Source organism: Mauremys reevesii, linkage group 14 (genome assembly GCF_016161935.1).
Source record: "Mauremys reevesii isolate NIE-2019 linkage group 14, ASM1616193v1, whole genome shotgun sequence".
NCBI classification, from domain to species: domain Eukaryota; kingdom Metazoa; phylum Chordata; order Testudines; family Geoemydidae; genus Mauremys; species Mauremys reevesii.
In genome coordinates, this window is record NC_052636.1 from 6,190,511 (window position 1) to 6,210,688 (window position 20,178).

The 20,178-nt window shown below is 53.6% G+C and overlaps 1 pseudogene; it reads right to left on the minus strand.

Annotated features, from left to right (window-relative positions):
- LOC120381421 overlaps window positions 1–20,178 on the minus strand; it is a 429,094-nt pseudogene that overhangs the window by 342,581 nt on the left and 66,335 nt on the right.

Here is a 20,178-nt window from a genome sequence, read left to right on the forward strand (position 1 = left end):
CTGGACCCACACTGCACTCAGAGTGACCTCCTCATCCCATGCCAGCTGGAGTAAAGAAAAGGGTCCAGCCAACTCTCCCGTTACCAGCTGGGAACCACTGATCCCCAAACAGGGGGAGGCCTCTGGCTTTGATGGGTATTAAATATCTGGCTGGTCTCTTTCTTCAGCAAACATTTTAACAGAGGTAAAGGAGGGAACAAATGATTCTCAAAGGAGTCGGGAAAGATGATCTCTGGGCAATTTAACTCCCTACAACATCCAGGATGGAGAAGAACTCAGGGCAACAGGTTCCCTCGAAGGAAGAAGTTGGTGGGATTTAGGAACACGGGGAACAGCCCCAAACCCGAGAGGATTTTTAACTAACATTTGATATTGACACAGAAAGAGGGAAATCCTGAGCTTTGAGAGCAACGTTCAGAAATGAAAGAGAAAGGGTGGAAATCTGAGAGATTTTGGATCCATTTTGCAAATTATAGAGAGGAAAGTGGAAAATCAGAGGGATTTTATATCAGTTGTTGATAGGAGGCAAAATCTGAGTGTTTCACATCAATATTTGATAAATGAATAAAGAGGAAATGGGCAACATTTGCAAACATTTTATATCCATGTTCAAGAATCTGAGGAAAGGTGTCAATCTGAGATTTTCTTTGTATTTTATCATGAGAGAGACAAGGAAAAAAATCTCAGGGGATATTCACTTAGAATTAGACAACTAAAGAAAAGTTGGGCAAATGTTTAGAGTATTTTATATCAGTCTTTGAGATTTGCAGAGAAAACAAGCCACAAGCTAAGCAATTGATAACATGAGAGAAAAATACCAAGATCTGAGGGGGATTTTATGTTGCTATTAAATAACTAGAGGGAAAAGGGAGACTGTTTGACTCCATTTTATGAGACTATCCAATATATAAACACAAAGTGATGGTTCCCCCCCACTGCCACCATTCACATGGGCAGCAGGGAGCCTGGGAGGAGCTGATTTAAGGGGGGAGGGGGAGCTGGAAGGCTCCCTGGATAAAGGAAGCGGGCGGAAGTGGGGGACGGGCAGGTGACTGGCAACTGAGGGCTGGGGGAAACTGTGTTGGTAGTTTGGGGTCAGTGGGTGGGATTGGGAAGCTCCGGTCTGGGCAGTCTCCATGGGGGACACGTGCTTTTCCATCCCCGCCTTGGCAGAGAACGGGCATCTCCTCCCATCCCCACTCCAGGGGCTGTCATGTGCTGGGGAATGACTCAGGGCAACAATTTCCCACCTAAATGAGGACAAATCGCGGCAGATAAAGTGGGGGGGGGGAAAGCTGCCCCATGGGAGAGATTTTAAAGGGACACTTGAGAAGTATGGAGAGACCAGGGGAAATCGGGGGTGGTTAGAGAGCTCATCATTGGGGAGGATCTCCTGGATTTTCTAGCCACGTGTGACAATGGGGGAAAAGGGGAAAAGCTGGAGAGACTTTGTAGGTGGGAGGACGGGGCCCAAACAGGGCAGGATTCAGTGAACTCACCGCCCCCCCCCCGCGGGAATTTCCTGGCTGCACAAAACAGTTCAAACGTCCCGCCCCAATGACCCCCGCCCCCTGCAACCCCGACTCCCCCCCCGCCCAGATCTTCCCTTTAGCCCCCACAGCCCCGCCCCCACCTGCCTGACCCCCCCCATCAATTCCCTGCTCAGCCCCTGCCCCTCGCCCTCCCAGCTGAACGTTCCGGCTGATGCGGGCGGGGGGAAGGGCAGCGGCTTCAGCAGCTGCTACTGAGCATGCGCAGTGCCCGGGAGCAGCACAGGGCTATGGAGAGCGATTTAATGCCCCCCCCGCCGGGCCCCCCATCCCAGCGTGGGGCGGATCCTGCTGCGGCTCCGCTGGGGCCGAGGCGGCTCCGAGGCTTCTCCCGGGTTCCCCGGGGCAGAGTCACGTGCCCGCCCCCCCAGCGCCCCCCCCCCGGGGTCTCTCACTCCCCGGGGGCTCCGGGCGGGGCCGGGGCGGGCGGAGCCCGGGGCTGCCCGGGGGGCGGCGCCCAGCTGGAGAAACCCTCCCCGGCCGGGCCCCCCCGCACAGACCCCCCCCCGGGGAGCAGCAGCGGCTCAGCCCGGGCCCGGCTCACGCGGAGGCGGCAGCAGCAGCTTTGTTCTCCCGCCCGCAGCGGGGCTCGCACGGAGCATGCGCAGTAACAGCTGCTGGAACCCTCCCTTCCCTGAGCTGGAGAAAGCGGAAGCGCCCCCGGGGCAGGCTGGGAGATGTAGTTACTGACTCTCCCGGAAGCGGAAGTGATGTTAGCGGTGAAGCCAGAGCCGGGCTGCGAAGGAGCGTTGGGCGCTGCGGCTCTGCCTGGCTCGCGCGGGGCCGTTGGAGCCTCTCCCGGGCCGGAGAAGGGTTGGTGCCGGTGGGGCTCTGGGCATGCGCAGATCGCGGCGGGAGAGACCTTCATTAACCCTGGGGTCCCTGCGTGGGGCGGGCGGAAATGTCGGTGCAGCCCGGACATGGCCGGGGGGGGGGGCAGGTGACCCCCGAGGAGCGGGCAGAGAAAGGGGGGGGCTGAGATCCCCTCGGATTTACCGCTGCCCCTCCCGTGGGGACCCCCTCCTCCCCGTCCTGCCCCCTTTCTCCTAGAGAGCCACGAGCAGCGCCCAGGGTGACCCCCCCCTCCCCCCAACCCCTGAGAAGTTCCCTGTCCCCCCCCCCCCCGATTGTGCCCCATTTTCTCTCCCCTTCGCCAGTGGCCAGTTCAGGTCTCAGGTTTGGGGGGTTTCCCCCATTTCCACCTGCAGGGATTTGTCCTTGTGCGGGTGGGAAATGGTTCCCCCGAGGGATTCCTGAGCTGGGCAGAGGGTGAATGGGCAGAGGCTGGGGGGGCCCTGAGACAGGGACACCTCTGGGCTGGGCTGGGGGGGCCACTCTCTGCTGGCAACGGGGCCTGGGAAGGGCCAGGAAGGGGGGGAGGAGCAAGTGTCCCCCATGGAGACGGCCCAGCCCCAGGTTTTCCCTCCCAGCTACTTCCCCCCCCACCCTGCCCAACCCAGCAGCCCCCGCCGCTAGTCACATTCCCAGACCCTACTGCCAGCCCCTTCCCCATAGCCAGCCCCACTCCTGTCCCCTGTGAAAGCCACATCACCCAGGGATCCCTGCCGGCCATGTGACTGTGGGGCAAGAAGAATCCATCCCATTCTGTTGTTGATTTAATATCGCTGTATAATCCCCTCAAATTTCCCCTCTTTCCTCTTGAGTGATTGAATGGTGACATAAAATCTCCCCACATGATGCTTGTCCCTTATATTGGCAAATATTTAGTTTGTGCCCCATTTTCTCCTCAGTTCTGAAATACTGATATCGAATGCTCGAAAATCTTCCTGCTTTTCTCTCCAGGTGTGTGACAGAGCTCAGGGCTCTTATCGTACTGAGCGTGTCCCTGTTCTGCCAGGTGCTGCAGAGACCCCAACTGAGATCTGGGCCCCTTTCTGCCAGGCGCTGAAGAGACCTGATGTGAGATTAGATCCCGCTGTTGTGCCAGGTAAAACTGAGGCCTGGACCGAAATCACGGCTTCCCTGGTGCCAGGCAGCACACGACTGTAACCCAAACCACTGCCTCCATTGTTCTGGGCACTTGGGAGACCTCGACTGAGATCTGTGTCCCCGTTGGGCCTGGTATTGCACTGACCCTAACAAAGATCACACCCCACCACTGTACTGTGCACTGCACAGACCCTGACAGAGATCCTGCTCCCACATTTTGCCAGTTGCTACAGGGGCCCTAAATAAAATCAGGGATCCTGTAATGCTGGGAGTTCCAGAGTCCTCAACTGAGATCAGGCTTCCTGTTGTGCAGGGCTCTGCACAGACACTGACCAAGATCAGGGTCCCCATTGTGGCAGGTGCGGAAAAGACACCAAGGGTATCTCTACCCTGCTGTTAAATACCCCCAGCTGGCCCAGGCCAGGTGACTCAGGCTCACAGGGCTCAGGCGAAGGGGCTGTTTAATTGCAGTGTAGGTGTCTGGGCTCAGGCTGGAGACAGGCTGTAGGACCCTGCGAGGTGGGAGGGTGCCAGACCTGGGCTGCAGCCCCAGCCGGAACATGGACACCACAATTAAACAGCCCCACAGCCTGAGCCGTGTGAGCCCAAGTCAGCGGGCACGGGCCAGCCGCCGGTGTCTGACTGCAGTGTGAACATGCCCACAGGGACAGAGGCCTTGCCACAAAAAGCTCAAAGGCTAAATAGGCCAATGGTGGGAGGCGACTCTCCATTTTACAGATGGGGAAACTGAAGCTCAAAGAGCTGAAGTAATTTGCTCAAGTTTGCATGGAGAATTTGGGGCAAAGCTGGGAATTGAACCCAGATTGTTTCAGTTCTTGCCTCTCCCCTTAACCCCAAGCCCAGCGTGTGTGTGTGCAGCGTTGTTTTGGTCTGTGTTTGCCTTGCATTGGCTTCCAAGGGAGACTGTGGAATTTCCTTCACTGGAGGTTTTTAAGACCAGGTTAGAGATGCACCAGTCTGGGAATGTCTAGGGATACTTGGTCCTGACTCGTCACAGGGGGCTGGAGTAGACGCCCTCTCAAGATCCCTTCCAGGCCTACACTGAAATAATTCTCTTTGTGCTGTGCCCTGTTCTACGCTGAGCTGTTTTGCACGGTGCCTTTTGGAACTGTGATCGCACCATATTGTGTAGCAGTTTTATGGTGCATTGTTTTGCCTCAGCATGTTTGGTGTCTGTGTTATGTTGGTTTGAGTTGAGCTATTTTGCATTGTGTACTTTTGTCCTAAGGTGTGTTAGTTTGCATTGTGTTGCTTTCTTCTCCTTAGTATTGTCATTTTATGCTGTGCAATGTATTTTTTTGTTTTGTTGTTGTTTTTTGAATGGCCTGACATCATGTTGTCGTGCGCTTTTTCTCTGTATGTTGTTTTATACGTATATATTGCATGGCATCCATGAAATGTAGGGCTAGATAGGACCTCAAGATGTCATCAAGTCCAGCTGTCTCTGCCAAGGCAGGACCAAGTATCTGTAGATTATCTCTGACAGAGCTTTGTCCTACCTGTTCTTAAAAACTTCCAGGGACAGAGACTCCCAGCCCCCTTGTAAGACTATTCCAGAGCTGACCTGCCTTAGCTCTGGGGACACCCACACAGACTGTAGTGGTGAGCAGCTCTGGAGAGAGAGGAGACCCCAGTGAGTGGCAGCTGGGTAAAGAGACTGAAGTTGGGAGGAGAAACATTGACGTGTCCAAGGTCACCCAGGCTGTCCGTGACCGAGCTAGAAATAGGTTCTAGTGCCACCGTACTGCTGTTTCTGAAGGTCTCTGCCACCCTGGTGTTTTAGGCACTGGTGCAAACCCTTAGTACAGACAGAAGTTACACTAGTGCACTCTGATTGGCACTGGTGCACCATGTCCCAGTTTGAAGGTTTGAGGTGGGGGCTGGGGGAAGTGACCTCACAGAGGCTTGGGGCTGGCTGAACAGTGCAGCTGGGAAGGGAGGGGCAGCAGTGAGTGCTGGAGGTATGAGCCAGGAGCACAGCCCCACAGGGCTGGACACTGACTTCTCCTGACCCAGGGGACACCCCCCAGCGAGGTGGTTTGTCCATGGATGCACAGGCTGTCTTGGCAGGGCAGCTCAGCTGCAGTCCCTGCACACCTCTTCCTGCAGCCTAATACAGTGTGCTCTGGGGGCCTTCCCAAGCTGCGGGTGACGGGGCTCTGGAGTTAACAGGGTCTGTTCCTGGCTCTGTCACAGACCTGTTCAGTGACCGTGGGGAAGTCACAGCCCCTCTCTCTGTAACGCTGTCCCCAGTGACTCGAGAGCACGAGCACCAGCCTCGGGCAGACTGGTAAGAAGCAGGGAACAAACCCCAAATTGGGTCTGTGGTCTGTATGGAGATTTCACCAACCTAGAATCCAATGTAAACGCTTCAGGCTCTGTAACAGCATTAACATGGAACCACAGACAGTCCTCTTGGGTGATCCCATATATCTCACCATGCAGGTGAGCTCACCTCTGTGACAGATGGTCCCTTACTCCAGGGATTCTCAACCTTTTTCTTTCGGGCCCCCCCCAACATGCTATAAAAACTCCACTGGTTTTCTGCATATAAAAGCCAGGGCTGGTGTTAGGGGGCAGCAAGCAGGGCAACTGCCTGGGGCCCCATGCCACAGGGGCCCCCACAAAGCTACATTGCTTAGGCTTTGGCTTCAGGCCTGATGGTGGGGCTCAGGGCCCTGGACTTCAGCCCCATGCGCTGGGACTTCAGCTTTCTGCCCTGGGCCTCAGCGAGTCTAATGCCGGCCTTGCTTGGCAGCCCCCTGAAAGCTGCTCACGGCCCCCCAGGGGGCCCCAGACCCCTGGTTGAGAACCCCTGCCTTACCCCACGAATCACAGCAATGTTCAGGTTACTGCCAGGCCCAAAGGACCAGTCACTTCCTTAGGTCAATTGAATCTTAGATCTCCCAACAAAGACAACACTTGTAGCCAGTCCTGTCATAACCTGTATTAAGACTTATTTAAAAGGAAAGGAGAGTTGTTTACAAAGTTAAAGCAGGTAATCCTCTAGATGCAGACGAGTTGCAGTCCTAAATTTCAAAGGTAATAGAAGCTTCTATTATAAGCAAGCTCTATATCTTCCTTAGGACTAACCCCGTCTAAGCAGCTGGGGATCTCTTGCTTATGGCTAGACACTTTGCCCCCCCAGAGTCCAAGCAACATACAGATAATCAGTTCCTTCTGCATGGGGTTTTTTATCCCCTTCCTGCCATGTGCTCTGAGCTGGAAACTCAGCTAATGGGAAGTCAAGAGCACAACAACAGTTTTTTGTGTCTTCGTTAACATACCATAATAGTCTCTTTGATGTTGATGGACCTTTCCTGCCAGGCAGGGTGTAATGCATTCTGTTGCCAATCAGCACTTTCTCCTGTCTGGTGATTTACAGAGCCACAGAGGCTCACAGTGCAACTAGTCAGATGTTAACCCAGGCAGCAACTCACAAGCATTCAATGAAGTCTAAACACATTCTTATGTTCACAGTCTGTATGAGGAGTATCTACTCATTTGGACTCACTGGGAAGCCACAGAAAGGAACAAGATGTGCTGAGGCAAGAAGGCCCAGTCTCAGAGCCCCCGGGGTCACACTTGCCAAAGATTAAAACTAGTCCCAGCCCATGAAGGCACCCAGAACTGGACACAATACTCCAGTTGAGACCTAATCAGTGCGGAGTGGAGCGGAAGAATTACTTCTTGTGTCTTGCTTGCAATACTCCTGCTAATACAGCTCAGAATTATACTTGCTTTTTTTGCAACATTGTAACACTGTTGACTCATATTTAGCTTGTGATCCACTGTGACTCCCAGATCCGTTTCTGCAGTGCTCCTTCCTAGGCCGTCATTTCCTGTCTTGTATGTGTGCAACTGATTGTTCCTTCCTAAGTGGAGTACTTTGGATTTGTCTTTCTTTAATTTCATCCTCTTTACTTCAGACCATTTCTCAAGTTTGTCCAGATAATTTTGAATTTTAATTCTATCCTCCAAAGCACTTGCAACCCCTGCCAGCTTGGTATCGTCCACAAACTTTATAAGTGTAACAGAGGTACTGGGAGGGTTTCACCATGTGTCAGAGGGTTACAGCCTGGTGGGAGGGGGCTAGGCCTGTACTGGAATAAGGTCACTCTGTGCTTCACAGTGTGGCAGAACCTAGAATGTCCATGAGCAGGGAAAATGCTGGGGGGAATCGACATGTGGAAAGGACAGAAAGCCTGTCTGAATTCTCTCACATTGCCCTTCTCGCCCTGGCAGGCTACAGAATAACATCCACGTTTCGCCCCAAATCATCCCCTCCTCCCAGCAGGAAGGAAATGGCTGCAATGGAGCTGGCTCAGGTAAGGGATTCTCAGGGATGGGTTCTGCTTGGAGGGAGAGGAGCAGTAAATGTATAGGAGGGTGGGATCTGCTAGAAGTAGTGGGAGGCAGGAACTATCTAGGGTATGGAATGGGAGGACAGGATGTGCAAACCTGCTGAGACTTGTGTATTCTAGGGTGTGATGGGTTGTTGCCCCAGGGTGCAGTCTGGGGCTTCTGGGAACCGCTGCGCCTCTAACCCTCAAGCTGGGCTGGCCTTCTCTCGCTGCTTTGCTGGAGATTCAGCCAGCCTCTCAGGCCCTGTTATCACCCAACACGACAGCAGGTGGCGCCATACACCCAACTAAGCTACCTGAGTGCTTTACCTAAGCCAGGGGTCCCCAACCCGCGGCCCAGTACCGGTCCGCGGCCTCTTAGAAACTGGGCCGCGAACCGACCCAGTGGACCTCCCGCAGGCGTGCCTGCGGGAGGTCTACCCGAGCCGCGGGACGAGCGCTCCCTCCGCAGTCATGCCTGCGGGAGGTCCGCTGCTCCGGGCTCCGGTGGACCTCCCGCCGGCATGACTGCGGACGGTTCGCTGGTCGCGCAACTCAGCTGGACCGCCCGCAGGCACGCCTGCGGGAGGTCCACCGGCTCCGGTTGAGCTGCTGCAGGCATGCCTGCGGGCCATCCAGCTGAGCCGCGGGACGAGCGCTCCCGACCGGTCCCTGGTCCTGAAAAGGTTGGGGACCCCTGACCTAAGCCACTCAAGGACAGATAGACTCCAATAGCCAATTTCCCAGCGATAAGTGATAGCAAACAGATCAAAGCAGATTACTTAGCAAATAACCAAAAACTCAAACTAAGCCTAACATACTGTCTGGATAGAATTTGAATTAGCAATTTCTCACCCTGACTGATGATAGAAGCAGTCCACCAAGTTTCCATACACAAGCTAGAAATCTCATGTTCAGATCTGGCCCTGCGGAGCTTTGGGGCTGGCGCTGGGGAAAGTGGGGACTGTCTGAAGTTGGCTGCTTGGGATGTGGGTGAGGCCCCGGGAGCTGGGGTTGGGCTGCACCCTTGTCACTGCAGCCTGGGGCTCTGTTTGCTCTGGGAAAGCTGCTCCCTGTTTCACCAGTTCCTCTCAGTCTGAGTCCCAGGGACCCTGCACAGGCATCTGCAGGGCAGGATGGGCCCTGAAATCTGGCAGCTGGGAGGTTTGCAGCAGTTTCTAACCCTCCCTCCCTTGATTCTTCCAGGAGGCCCCACAAAAGCATCTGGCCCCTCTGGGAAAAGAGAGAGAAGCAGCCAAAGCCAAGGAGGAGCGGCAGAGCGAGGAGCTGCTGGTAGGTGCCCAGAGCCCCCCGTCACTTAGGTTTGCCTGGCATAAGAATGACCTGGTGAGTGCAGGGCCCACCCTGCCAGCCTCAGCCAGGGACCCATCCCCGCTGGAGCCCTTAAGATGCAGGAGGCTGCTGGGCAGGAGAGGGTCAGTCTGTGTTAGCCCAAAGCCCCTGCCCACGGGCTGCCTGGATGTCACAATGACCAGGGATCCTTTCTAGCTCCTGGGGGGATGGGGAGGAAGGAGATGAAATGTGGGCTGCAGAGATGGAGGATTTGGCTCAGTGCATGTTGATGAGGTTTTGGGGAGAAGTGTCCCTCCTGTAGGTGATGTACAGCTCACCCCGGTCCTGATCCCTCCTCCCTTCCCGGGATAAATGAACTTCCCATCCCCCACTGCAAGAGATCTTGTGTTCTGGTAAATAACTCTGCCACCCGCCCCCAGGTGCATTTATGATTTTCCCCAGTTACCGAGCAGATGAATTTCAATGTTGATAAATGCAAAATAGTGCACATTGGAAAAGATAATATCAAATGCACATAAAATGATGAGGTCTAAATTAGCTGTTACCGCTCAAGAAAGAGATTTTGGAGTCACTGTGGATAGTTCTCTGGAAACAGCCACTCAATCTGCAGCAGCAGTCAAAAAAGCAAACAGAATATTGGGAATCATTAGGAAAGGGATAGACAATAAAACAGAAAATATCCTATTGCCTCTATATAAATCCATGGTATGTCCATATCTTGAATACTGTGTGCAGATCTGGTCGCCCCATCTCAAAAAAGATATATTGGAATTGGAAAAGGTTCAGGGAAGGTCAGCAAAAATGCTGAAGGATATGGAACAGCTTCCATATGAGGCGAGATTAATAAGACTGAGGCTATGGCTACACTCCGCAGCTTTTAGCCACACGACTGTGCCGCTACAGCCGTTCTGCTGACAGGCGCGCAGTGTAGCTTCTCTTTGTTGGCAGGAGAGAAGTGCCAGTGTAGACAAACCCTGAGACTGTTCATCTTGGAGAAGAGACGACTAAGGGGGGATATGGTAGAGGTCTATAAAAACATGACTTGTGTGGCGAAAGTAAATAAGGAAGTGTTATTTCCTCCTCATAACACAAGAACTAGGGGTCATCCAGTGAAATGAATAGGCAGCAGGTTTTAAACAAACAAAAGGAAGTATTTCTTCACCCAACACATAGTCAACCTGTGGAACCCCTTGCCAGGAGATGTTGTGAAGGCCAAGACACTAACAGGGTTCTAAAAAGAACTAGAGAAGTGCATGGAGGACAGGTCCATTAGTGGCTATTAGCCAGGATGAGTGGGATGGTGTCACTAGCCTCTGTTTGCCAGAAGCTGGGAATGGGCGACGGGATGGATCACTTGATGATTCTCTGTTCTGTTCATTCCCTCTGAGGCACCTGGCATTGGCCACTGTCAGAAGACAGGATACCGGGCTAGATGGGCCTTTGGTCTGATCCACTCTGGCCGTTCTTATGTTCTATGTTCCCCCGTTACTGAGCCGCCCTCTCCCTGATGCAGAAACAGACGGCAGCTGAGAGGCAGAAGATCGTCTGGGAGTGGCAGGAGCTGCGAGGGTTTCTGGAGGAGCAGGAACAGCGGCTGCTGGCCCGGCTGGAGGAGCTAGAGAGAGCCATTGTCCAGAGAAGGGATGAGGGCGTCTGCAGCCTGTCCTGGCAGATTTCCCTGCTCAGCGAGAGGGGAGGAGAGAAGGGGCAGCAGCCGCTGAGCCAACCCCTGCAGGTCAGGCTGTCATTGCAATGATCATACGCAGCATTTCTCTAGGTGCTTCTGAGCCCTAGACCCCAAAGCACTTTACAGAGTGGGGTCAGGGGCATTATCCCTCTGGGAGAAATGGGGAAAGTGAGGCAGAGGGAGGGGCAGAGCCCTGCCCAAGGTCACCCAATGAGTCTGGCAGCGGTGCCAGGGATGGGCCCTGGGAGTCCTGGATGCTGCAGCCCCAAGACCTTCTCTCCTGGAAATGTCTCTCTGCATTTGCACTTGGAGGGTGAAATCCCCTCTCCCACCAGGCTGAGGTCCTGACCCAGGCCTAAGGCCCCTGTCACTGCAGGTTAATGGGTTTAGTGGGGCCAGGGGCCTTCTGGGTCTCTCAGCACTGTGGGGAATTTGATTCTCAATGCAGAGAAATATCTTCTGCCTGTAAAGTGCCCGGGGAGAAGATTTCCGCAATGGGACCTGCCCGCAGGGTTTGCTGGGGCTGGTAGGGGGGCAGCTGCTCTGGGAATGTAAACCTGAAATTCCCCTACTGCCCGAGGCCTCAGTGGTGACCCCTGCAGAGCAGGAGGCCTCCCCACCCAGGGACACTCCCCCTGACGGCCTCCTCTTTCTCTCCTTTTTAGGGTGCTGGGAGCACTGGGGGCAGGTAAGTTCTGGGCTCCATTTCGCTCCCCCTCATGGGCCACTAGGTTTGATAACTGCACTGAATAGGAAGCTGCCCCCTGCCCTGGGAGCGTGTGATTCTGTCTCCCCAAGTGGCTGACTCGGGTAGGAGACGAGCCGGTTACTGTCTGGTCGCTCATGAGGTCACAGCAGGGCTGCTAGACCCAGGGCTGATGGGACAGACCAGGCCTGTCTCCTGGACTGACGTGGCCGCGTCACGTACTCAGAGGGCGCAGAATCTCAGCTTTCGCATTTGTTAAAGTGAGTTGCTGGCCCTCAGCACCTCCCCAGTGTGAACGGAGACAGCGTTGCCTTGCTGGGGCTGCCAGCAGCCTGAAGCCGTAGCTCTGAGAGCGTGAACTCTCCTGTCCCCTGTTAATGTCATCGGGATGTCAACTGAAATGGCAGCACTTTGATGTGAACATTAAACGTTCCCTGGCTGATCACTCGAGCAGGTGGAATGGGGAGAGGGCGGGAGTGAAGCCTTTGTGGGGTGGGAATAGGGGGTTGCTGTAGGGAGGGAAGAACAGAGGAGAGACAACAACAAGGAAGCGAGAGAGAAATGGGGAAAGGAGGGTGGGAAAGGCAGGGAAACACAGGGAAGAACCAGCAGGGCCCTACAGGGGTGTCCAGGAGGGGTCTGTTTTCCTCCTGAGTGACTCTGAGTGTGACAGACAAAGACTTGGCAAAATACTAAGAACTAAAATTTTATTTCCCATACGAAGGGCAGATTCCCCCCTTGTTCTTCCTACGTGGGTGTCCCATGGAGAGCAGTGGGTGTTCTGCTGTGAATGGAGCAGGGCACAGAGTCCTAAACTGATGCACTGGCCGTAACGGACAGGGCAATGTGGCCCTCTCTGCCAAAGGAGCTGGACGTCCCAGGGTTACTGCTTCAGCTGAAGGGTTCGGGGGTTTTGGGCATTAAAGGGCCCACGTTCATTCCCTGCTGGAGCCCTGGGCTCTGTCTGTGGCCACTGTCAGCATGTAGGACCTGCCCACTCTTTGGTCTGTGTCTCCTCCCTTTCCACATAATCTCCGTGCTGGTGCCCCTTGTTCCTGCAGTAAACCAGCGTAGGGGGTGGCTCTGCCCCCCACAGAACCAGAGCGTCCCTGAGAAAGCCCCTGAACAATGTCTCTGTTCCTTGCTCTAGTGTCTCCCCACTTCCCGTCTCTCTGGGGAGCACAGGGCTGGGGTGACTCACCCTGACATTGACTATCTCAGGCTACAAAGCTCAGATCCAGGTTTTGTGAAGTTTGGGGGTTGCTGGGCTCAGGGTCTGGGGCTCAGGCCTATTTCTCACCCCTCCTTTCCCCAGCAGGGAGGATGGGACATTTCGGAAGCCAGAGCCGTCATTTGCGGAGCTGGAGAAGAGACTCAGCGATTTCTCTCTGCAAAGTGCCATGCTGCAGGAGGTGCTGCTGGGATTCAAAGGTGAGTTGGAGTCTGGGGGTGGCGTCTCCTCTGGTTAGAGCGACCCTGACCCTGGGAAGGAGTCGAGGACTCTAGTGATGTCACTGATCCTGGGCTCCATCTCACAGCCCAGCTCAGCGAGTCGCTCTTCCCCATGGAGCAGCCCTGTGGGGCTGGCTCTGTCTGCAACGGCTGCGTTATCGGCCTCTGATCTTGGTCACCATCTCGTCGTTAACAGCAGTTCCATTAATAAGCAATGGGGGTTTCTCCATGAATGTGAGGGCCTGAATTCTCACCTCTCCTATCTTCTCCTTCCCCTAGAGACGCTGCAACGGGAGCTGGGGAGCGACACAGGTACGTGTCTGTCTCTGACTGGCCAAGGGGAGATTTCAGCCCAATAACCATGTTAACGACAGGGGATTGCAGCCTCCAGCAGCTAGAAGCTGTGTAACAATGGGAAGCGATGTTACTTTGTTCTTGCACCACTATATTTTCAACTGACTTGTCTCTTAAATATTTTAGCTCAGGGATCAGCAACCTTTGGCACGCGGCTCACCAGAGTAAGCACCCTGGCAGGCCGGGCCAGTTTGTTTACCTGCAATGTTGGCAGGTTTGGCCGATCGCGGCTCCCACTAGCCACAGTTTGTCACTCCAGACCAATGGAGGCAGCGGGAAGTGGCAGGCAGCACATCCTTCAGCCTGCTCCGCTTCCTGCATCTCCCATTGGCCTGCGACGGCAGACCGCGGCCAGTGGGAGCTGCAATCGGCCGAACCCACGGACGTGGCAGGTAAAGAAACTGGCCCGGCCCACCAGGGTATGTGGATTGGAGTTTCCCCAAGGTCCTTTAAGTGTTTCTTGATTGGGCACTTGATTTGCAAATTCCTTTCTGAAGAAGCTGATCTAATGCTTTACTAAGGCTACTTCAGAATCAAAACACACTGATGTACAAGAACGTAGCCAATATTCCTAACTTTGACTGCAAAAACTGCCCACACAGGTAGTATCATCATCAGGAGCAAATTATAACCTTTTCATAGACACCTTACGACAACCGTTGTACAACATTTGCTGCAAATATAACAGTGGTTGCACCAATGAACTATACAGTCACAGGTTATATTAATAACATCACAGCCAGGGCTGGTGTTAGGGGTAGCAAACAGGGCAACTTCCTGGGGCCCCAGACTCCCACAAAGCTACATTGCTTCGGCTTCAGCCCTGGGTGGTGGGGCTCAGGGGCCCAGACTTCAGCCCCATGCGCTGGGACTGCAGCTTTCTGCCCTGGGCCTCAGCGAGTCTAATGCCGGCCTTGCTTGGCAGCCCCCTGAAAGCTGCTCATGGCCCCCCAGGGGGCCCCAGACTCATGGTTGAGAACCCCTGCCTTACCCCACGAGTCACAGCAACGTTCAGGTTACTGCCAGGCCCGAAGGACCAGTCACTTCCTTAGGTCAAATGACGCTTGGATCTCGCAGCAAAGACAACACTTGTAGCCAGTCCTGTCACAACCTGTATTAAGATTTATTTGAAAGGAAATGAGAGTTGTTTACAAAGTTAACGCAGTGTGACAAAGCTCTGTCCTTGTCTCCATGGGCCCTGCATTTCCTGGTGGATTTCGCTAGCCTCAGAGGCTCACTGTGACCCTCCACGTAGCACTTCTCTCTAGGGACAAGTGTCACAGCCCACTGAGCCATTTTCATCCTAAGCCAGTGAGGGAGGGGAGGCAAAGCTGCCCTCCCTTGCAGAGTCTCTGTTGTCTCCCAGTCTCAGTGATTAATCAGGGCAGCAAAGGGGGGAGCCCAGGACCCCCCTCTACTCTACGCTCCAGCCCAGGGACCCTAATAGTATCAGCTGTGGTATCTGACCTTTTAGAAACAGGACACATACAATTCCCTGTTCTACTTCCCCACAGCACCCCCACTTCCTCAGGCTCCACTTCACCCTTATCTCAGGGCTTCCTTCCTTGTGCCTGATCTGGTGTGTACTGATCAGTCGCTCCCACAGCTCCTGTTCTGCACACCCACCTGCCTATCTGGGAGCTCTTTAACTAGTTTCAGCCAGCCCCTGATTGGCTTCAGGGGTCCCCATCAACCTAGCTGTCTCCAGGGCTTTCTGGAAGGATGTTAATTGGCCCCAGGTGTCTTGATTAACCTGGAGCAACTGTCATTTGGTTACCATGGTAACAGGGATTTGTTTAGCCTGGGGCTAACATACGTGTTTCTCACTACTTTCCTATAGCCAGCTGGCCTTGCCCTGTCACAGCAGCTAATCATCCAGATGCAGACAAATTACAGTCTTAAATTTCAAAGGTAATAGAAGCTTCTCTAATAAGCAAGCTCTGCATATTCTTTAGGACTAACCCCGGCTAAGCAGCTGGGGATTTCGTGCTTATGCCTAGAAACTTTGCCCCCCAGAGTCCAAGCAGCATACAGATCATCAGTTCCCTCTGTGTGGGGTTTTTCATCCCCTTCCTGCCATGTGCTCTGAGCTGGAAACTCAGCTAATGGGAAGTCAAGAGCACAACAGTCTTTTGTCTTTAACATCCCATAATAGTCTCTCTGGTGTGGATGGACCTTTCCTGCCAGGCAGGGTGTAATGCATTCGGCTGTCAATCAGCACTTCACCTAGGTAAAGTCTCTCTCCTGTGTGGTGATTTACAGAGCCACAGAGGCTCACAATGAAACTAGTCAGATATTAACCCAGGCAGCAACTCACAAGCATTCAATAAAGTCTAAACATGTTCTTAGAATCCTAATACCTGTTTTAACAATAGTAACACAGTTGAGTCAGACCGATTCCACTGTGTGTTTGTCCATGTTCAATTAAGACATAGAGGCTTGTGTAAGAGCTAACACCTCGTCTGCCAGTGTCACAGGCAGGATGAGCAGGATGGTGTCTCTAGCCTCTGTTTGCCAGAAGCTGGGAATGGGCGACAGGGGATGGATCATTTGATGGTTACCTGTTCTGTTCATTCCCTCTGGGGCACCTGGCATTGGCCACTGAGCTAGATGGACCATTGCTCTGATGCAGTGGGCCCTTCTTATGTTCACAGTCTGTATGAGGAGTATCTACTCATTGGGACTCACTGGGGAGCCACAGAAAGGAACAAGATGTGCTGAGGCAAGAAGGCCCCGTCTTAGAGCCCCCGGGGTCACACTTCCCAAAGGCTAAAACTAGGCCCAGCCCATGAAAGGGGCACTCCCAGGAGAGACTGAATAAAGGCTGGAGCATCAAACAGCTTTGTAAACCTGAGAGAGCTGCCTTGGGGACAGTGACAGGGAGAATCCCCAGAGTGACTCCTTGGATTCTGCTCTTCTCTGGCTTTTGGTTCTTAGAATTATAGAACTGGAAGGGGCCTCGAGAGGTCATCTAGGCCAGTCCCCTGCCCTCAAGGCAGGACTCAGTATTATCTAGACAATCTCTGACAGGTGTTTGTCCAGCCTGCTCTTAAATATCCCCAGTGATGGAGATTCCACAACCTCCCTGGGCAATTTATTCCAGTGCGTAACCACTCTGACAGTTAGGGAGTTTTTTTCCTAATCTCCATCCTAAACCGCCTTTGCTGCAATTTAAATCCATTGCTTCTTGTCCTATGGTCATGTCCCCTCTGAGTCTTCCCCAGTTTTTTTCAATCTTCCCTCATAGGTGATGTTTTCTAGATCTTTAATCATTTTTGTTGCCCTTCTCTGGACTTTCTCCAATTTGTCCACATCTTTCTTGAAATGTGGCCCCCAGAACTGGACACATTACTCCAGTTGAGACCTAATCAGCATGGAGTAGAGCGGAAGAATTTCTTCTCGTGTCTTGCTTACAATACTCCTGCTAATACATCCCAAAATGATACTTGCTTTTTTGCAACACTGTTGACTCCTATTTAGCTTGTGATCCACTACGACCCCCAGATCCCTTTCCGCAGTGCTCCTTCCTAAGCCATCATTTCACATTTTGTATGTGTGCCACTGAGTGTTCCTTCCTAAATGAAGTACTTTGGATTTGTCCTTATTGAATTTCATCCTATTTACTTCAGACCATTTCTCCAGTTTGTCCAGATGATTTTGAATTTCAGTTGTATCCTCCAAAATCCTTGTAACCCCTCCCAGCTTGGTATCGCCCGCAAACTTGATAAGTGTAAGAGAGACACTCTGCTCCTGGGAGGGTTTCACCATGTGTCAGAGGGCTACACCCTGGTGGGAGGGGGCTAGGCCTGTACTGGGATAAGGTCACTCTGTGCTTCACAGTGTGGCAGGACCTAGAATGTCCATTAGCAGGGAACAATGCTGGGGGGAATCGACATGTGGAAAGGACAGAAACCCTGTCTGAATTCTCTCACATTGCCCTTCTCGCCCTGGCAGGCTACAGAATAACGTCCACGTTTCACTCCAGATCATCCCCTCCTCCCAGGGGGAAGGAAATGGCTGCAATGGAGCTGGCTCAGGTAAGGGATTCTCAGGGAGCTGGTGGTGGGTTCTGCTTGGAGGGAGAGAAGCAGTAAATGTACAGGAGGGTGGGAGCCAGTGATGAGCTGCCAAAATATTAACAACAGGTTCCCTTGTCCTCACCTCACGAGGGGGTCATGCCCCCCCCAGGGGTCGTGCCCCTTCCAACCCCCCCTGCGCCTTGCCCCCCCCCCGGGGACCCCTGACCCATCCCCCCCGGCCCCGGACGGCCCCCGGCCGCCCCATCAAACCCCTCCTCTCATTCTTGATGCCCCCCTGGAACCTCTGCCCCATCCAACCACCCCTTCTCTCTGTCCCTGACTGCCCCCCCCCCCCGCCTCCAACCCCGGCGCCGTCCTGACTGTCCCCCGGGCCCTTGCCCCATTCAGCCCCCTTGTACCCTGCCCTCTGACTGCCCCGACCCTATCCAGCCCCCACAACCTCAAAGGGGAGGAGAAGAAGGGTGGAGCTTTCAGAGGAGAAGGGGAGGTGAGCTGGGGTCAGGGGCGGGCGGACAGCTGCCCGAGCATTTCTTAAATTTAAAAGCTTTTTTAGAACCAGTTGTCCTGGAACAACCGGTTCCAAAAAGGCTTCTAAATTTAACAACTGGTTCATGCGACCCAGCTGGAGCTCACCACTGGTGGGAGCTTCTAGAGATGGTGGGAGGCAGGAAATATCCTGGGTGGAGAAAGGGAGGGACAGGATGTGACAAACCTGCTGACACTAGTGTAGTTTAGGTGTGATGGGTTGTCACCCCAGGGGCAGTCTGGGAACCGTTGTGCCCTCTAACCCAGGGTCCCCAACCCCGGGCTGCCCGTACCGGGCCGGCCTGTTAGGAACCGGCCGCGAACCGACCCCTAGCACATCAAGCGGCGTGTCTCCGGCAGGGCCTAAGCCCCGCCCCTCAGAGCCGTGTGGTGAGGGGCGGGGCTGCAGCCCGGGCTGAGCTCAGCTGCCTCCGCTCGGCGTGGAGCTCCCAGCCCCGCCCCCTCCCCACGTGGCTCGGAGCAGGACGGAGCTCAGGCCCCGCCGGAGACACGCTGCAGCTGTCGGGCGGCGCTGAGGCTCCGGGTGAGGAGGAGCCGGGGTAGAGGCTGGGGCCAGGGCGTTGGCTAAGGGGCAGGGAGTCCTGGGGACAGTCAGGGCACAGAGAGGGGCGGAGGTTGGGGAGCGGTCAGGGAATGTGGGGTTGGATTGTGGGTGTTCGGGGTCTGTCAGGACTCAGCGGGGTGGGGATAGGGGTTGGGGCAGTCAGGGGACAGAGAGCAGGGGTGGGGTCCCAGGGTGGTGGGGTCTCTGGGGATGGTGAGGGGACAAGGAGCAGGATGGGTCGGGATTCTGAGGGGGGCGGGCAGTCGGGGGGGCAGGAAGTGGGTGGGGGTCAGATAGGGGGCAGGTCCACGGAATTTTTTTTTTCTACGAAACCGGTCCCTAGTGCCAAAAAGGTTGGGGACCGCTGCTCAAACCCTCAAGCTGGGCTGGCCCTTCTCACACTGCTTTGCTGGAGATTCAGCCAGCCTCTCCAGGCCTGTTATCACCCAACACGACAGCAGGTGGCGCCATACACCCAACTAAGCTACCTGAGTGCTTTACCTAAGCCACTCAAGGAGAGAGAGAAGACAACAGCCAATTTCCCAGCAATAAGTGTTAGCAAACAGATCAAAGCAGATTACTTAGCAAATAACCAAAAACTCAAACCAAGCCTAACATACTATCTGCATAGAATTTGAATTAGCAATTTCTCACCCTGACTGATGATAGTCCACCAAGTTTCCATACACAACCTAGAAATCCCTTTACCCTGGGACCAGCACTTCCCCCACTTCAGTCTTTGTTGCTCAGGTGCTGCCAGGAGTTCTCTTGTGTGTGGGGAATGAGGCCAAGAGATGATGTCACACCCCACCTTATGTAGCTTTTCCATAGGGCAGGAACCATTTGTTCCAAACTCAGTTCCCAGTCCGGTTTGTGGAAAAATACAGGTACCAAAATGAAGTTCATTGTCATGTGGTCTGGTCACATGCCCTAGAGTGCCCTGCTGAGTCATAGTAGCCATGACTCATAGGCTGGCTGAAACATTCACAGGAAGGCTAAGCTCTTCCACAGTCCATTGTCTTTGTTGATGAGCCATGAACTGTCTGGCTTCTTCATTGTTGTACCTGAAAGGCTCGTTGTGGGTGTTACCCAGAGTAAGCACATTTGAAAGACAGATACAGATTCAATATCCATAACTTCAGATACAAACATGATCCATGCACACACGTAGGATAATCATATTCAGCAAATCATAACTTTTCCAATGACACCGCACGTGACTCATCTTGTACAAAATGCCTCATGTCCTAATCATATTATAATCCTGCCACTATGCTGAATATGGGCTGTAGTGTCAGATAGCTCCTAATGTCAAGGCACAGGTGTTGGGAATGGAACTTGCCCTCTTTGTGGAACAGGAAATAACCGTCCAGCCAGGGCTGGGAAAACTTCCCAGACTCCCAGTGCTGGCGCCTGAACCTACTGACACTTCATTAGTTACCCCCACCCCCGATCTTTGTGGCAACTGCAAACGTTATCGGTGATGATTTTATATTCTCTTCCAGGTCATGGATAAGAATGTTAAATAGCACAGGGCCAAGATCCAATCTTATGGGAACCCCCTAGAAAGAAATCCACTCAACCATGGTTCCCTATTTAAAATCCCAGTTTTTAATCTATTTAATGTATGCCGTGTGTATTTTGTACATTCTAGTCAAAATATTGTGCTGA